The following is a 4,434-nucleotide window of genomic DNA, read 5'->3' on the forward strand; positions in this document are numbered from 1 at the left end:
TTTTTTTTTTCCTTTTTCTTCAAAAGGTGTTGCCACTGCCTCCCTGTATGGGAAGAGATGGAAAATCACCCTGAGCAGATCATTATGCCTTTTTTCCATACTGAGAGAGCTTAAGTGATGCCCAGGAGAAAGGTTAAAAAGAGGCATTTTGTTTAAAGACAGCAGGCCAGCTGTGGTGGCTCACTCCTGTAATCCCAGCACTTTGGGAGGCCGAGGCAGCAGATCACCTAAGGTTGGGAGTTCAAGACCAGACTGACCAACATGGAGAAACCCTGTCTCTACTAAAAATACAAAATTAGCTGGGCGTGGTGGCGCATGCCTGTAATCCCCGCTACTCCGGAGTCTGAGACAGGAGAATTGCTCGAACCCGGAAGGCGGAGGTTATGGTGAGCCAAGATCATGCCACTGACTCTAGCCTGGGCAACAAGAGCAAAACTTCATCTCTAAATAAATAAATAAACAAACAAACCAGCTTCTGAGCTGAGAAGTTGAGACCATTTACATTAGTATAGTCTTCTGGGAAGGGAGAGACAAATACTTATCTCCCTGCTCCCCAAGCTTGTTCCCCAAAATTTGCTTTCTGGTAGATTTGTAGATTTGGACCCGGGTAGTCCCAACCGAGGCCCAGATGCAAACAATGCAGCACAGTACCCAAAAGAAGATGTGGGAGCAAAGATCTGGCTCTGACCTCTAAATCAGAGCCCCGAGGAGCTCTGCAGAGCTGGAGGAGTTGGCCCTGCAGTCTCTACTACCCCAGCCATCCTGGGCACCCTGCTTTTTGAGTTAACTATTACAGTGACTGGAAGGACTAGCGCTTTACAGTTCTCATTTGGGATTCTTGCCTGTCAGGGAATGCATCTGCTTGAGGATCTACTGTGATTTTAAAGAGCTCTGAACCAGCAACCCTAATGATAGCAATCTCTACTTTGGTTCTCTGGTTAAAGACTTTGAAGACAGAAGCAATACTTACTTCTCGACAATACTCATGGAAGCAATACTCACTTTTCTTAGACCCAGGCCAGTGGGACCACTGCTTTGAATCCCATACTGGAACACATCACATATATTACTGAAACAGCTGCAAAATAAATGTATTAAAGAACACATAGGCCAGGGGTTTTGGCTCATGCCTGTAATCCCAGCACTGTGGGAGGCCGAGGAGGGAGGATCACTTGAGGTCAGCAGTTCAAGACCAGCCTGGGCAACATGGTGAAACCCTGTCTCTACTAAAAATGCAAACATTAGCCAGGTGTGGTGGCCCATGTTTGTAATCCCAGCTACTTAGGAGGCTGAGGTGGGAGAATTGCTTGAACCTGAGAGGTGGAGGTTGCAGTGAGCTTAGACCACACCACTGCACTCTAGACTGGGCAACAGAGTGAGACTTAACAACAACAACAACAAAAAACCCAAAAACATGGACAACTTTGTCATTCTAATGACCAAGCAGACACAGAATGACCTGTCACCCTAAACCATCTCTCCGAAGGCTATCATCATTGAGGCCCTAGGGAAATGATGAATTCTCCACATGTCCTGCTGATGTACTTGAAACCAAAAACCTGTGACCAAATATGAAGGCTTAGGATATGCAGCTGCCAGCATCAGACAAATGCACTGCCTTGGAGCACAGAGAGGCTTCAGCACAGGAGTGCCTCGGTAAAAAGAAAGCGCAAAGGGTCAAATCCTTCCACTCAGATAGCATGAATGCAGTTGACCCTTACTTAATGGAAGCATCATTTTCCAGGTAATGAGGACCTTCCCTTTTCTTGCTGGTTTTCATGTTGCCAATTACGAGTACCTCTGAAGGAACTCAAGAATGACACAGTGTTTGCAACAGCACTACATGAGGCTGAACAAGTCCTGTTACTCTTAAGTGTTCATATAGTCTAAGCATACTGCAATGGGACAAGGAGTCTTTATTCTGGCAACTGGATGGACACTGAATGCTATAATTATGCTTATTTTAATTTCAAAAATATAAAATAAAGTTCAAAAATTGAAATAAAAATTCAGCATTTAAAAATAATTTTGATTGAAAATTGTGATATTCCTTAATTCTCATTTGTAGTTTCCAAAAGATAACATTTTTTAAAAATATAAAAAATTGTTCATGTTTTGATCTTTCACATTTCTTTAATTTCCACATTTTGATGAAAGTAACAATCAAATTTTGTATACTTTGTACATGCTCATCATCAAATTTTGTACACTTTGAATATAATTACATTTTATTATTTATTTTATTTTTTTGAGACAGGGTCTCACTATATTTCCCAGCCTGGTCTCAAATTCCTGGGCTCAAGCAATCCTCCTGCTTTGCCCTCCCAAAGCGTTAGAATTATAAGCATTAACCACCACACCCAGCCATGTTTTATTTTTTAATTCTCAATATCATTACTGTCTATAGATCACAAATTATCAGAAAATCGTAAAGGCAACAAGAAAATTTGTGTTTTATTGCAATGAGGATGATAAAAATCGATTGTTATAAATAATAACATTTATATATTAAATGTCTCTGTTTTTGAAACAGCAAACAGAGGATGGTATCCTGTTTTTCCCCTTTTCTCTTCCTCTAGTTTCTTGTATGCATAGGAAAAAAAATAGGATAATGGTGAAATTATCTCTTTAATGTCAAACAATATTAGCTTTGCTCTCATCAACCAGAACTTTTAAATTGAATTAATTTTAAGAGCTTGATTTACCAAAAATACTCTTTTAATTCTCTACTTCACTTGTTTATATTTCTCTTTCTAAAATGAATACTATAGCAAAGAATGGAAAGGAAGCTTAGTGGGGCCAATGCAAATACCTTTAGGAGGCATGTATGATGTACAAACAACAGGAAGTGGTTACCTTTTGATGCATTATTTTTCATAGCATTCTTGGAACCCACTATAATCCACACCTATGTAAATCTGTCAACAGTACTCCTGATAGGAATGTAATTTGGGAAGAGTTTATGGAAAATATGCAAGATATATTCAGAGCATTGTAAATAATAAGAGTAGCAATTGCGTAGCTAATTTATATTGAGTTCTTCTTTTGTATTGGCACTACTGTTTTATTTAAATTATTTAATTCTTACTCTTGGAAAAGGTACTATTATTTACTCCATTTTTGAGAAAACCAAAGCCAAGGCCAAAGATATTCAGTATTTTTTATAGAGTGTCACAGCTAGTAAATCTAAGTGAGGTGCAAACCCAAATAATCCTTTTTTTCTTTCTTTCTTTTGTTTTTAAATTATACTTTAAGTTCTGGGATACATGTGCATAACGTGCAGGTTTGTTACATAGGTATACACGTACCGTGGTGGTTTGCTGCACCCATCGACCCGTTATCTACATTAAGTATTTCTCGTAATGCTATTCCTCCCCTTACCACCCCCCCCGGTGTGTGATGTTCCCCTCCCTGTGTCCATGTGTTCTCCTTGTTCAATTCCCACTTATGAGTGAGAACATGCAATGTTTCTCTTTCTGTTCCTGTGTTAGTTTGCTGAGAATGATGGTTTCTAGCTTCATCCATGTCCCTGCAAAGGACATGAACTCATCCTTTTTTTATGGCTGCATCATATTCCATGGTGTATATGTGCCACATTTTCTTTATCCAGTCTACCATTGATGGGCATTTAGGTTGGTTCCAAGTCTTTGCTATTGTGAACAGTGCCACAATAAACATACATGTGCATGCATGTGTCTTTATAATAGAATCATTTATAATGCTTTGGGTATATACCCAGTAATGTGATTGCTGGGTCAAATATTATTTCTGGTTCTAGATCCTTAAGGAATTGCCATACTGTCTTCCACTATATACTCACACCAAAAGTGTAAAAGCATTCCTATTTCTCCACATCCTCTCCAGCATCTGTTGTCTCCTGACTTTTTTATTATTATTATTATTATTATTTTTTTTTTTTTTTAAAGACGGGGTTTCACCATGATGGCCAGGTTTGTCTTGAACTCCTGATCTCAGGTGATCCACCCACCTTGGCCTCCCAAAGTGCTAGGATTACAGGCGTGAGCCACCGCGCCCGGCGTCTCCTGACTTCCTTCTTGTCAGAACATGAATATAGAAAATATTTTCAATAACACTTTTTTTTTTTTTTGAGACGGAGTTTCACTCATGTTACCCAGGCTGGAGTGCAATGGCGCGATCTCGGCTCACCGCAACCTCCGTCTCCTGGGTTCAGGCAATTCTCCTGCCTCAGCCTCCTGAGTAGCTGGGATTACAGGCACGCGCCACCATGCCCAGCTAATGTTTTTTTTGTATTTTTAGTAGAGACGGGGTTTCACCATGTTAACCAGGATGGTCTCGATCTCCTGACCTCGTGATCCACCCACCTCGGCCTCCCAAAGTGCTGGGATTACAGGCTTGAGCCACCGTGCCCGGCCTTGAGTTAATTTTTGTATAAGGCATAAGGAAGGGGTCCAG

This window comes from Cebus imitator, unplaced genomic scaffold (assembly GCF_001604975.1).
Source record: "Cebus imitator isolate Cc_AM_T3 unplaced genomic scaffold, Cebus_imitator-1.0 Scaffold7, whole genome shotgun sequence".
Classification (NCBI taxonomy): domain Eukaryota; kingdom Metazoa; phylum Chordata; class Mammalia; order Primates; family Cebidae; genus Cebus; species Cebus imitator.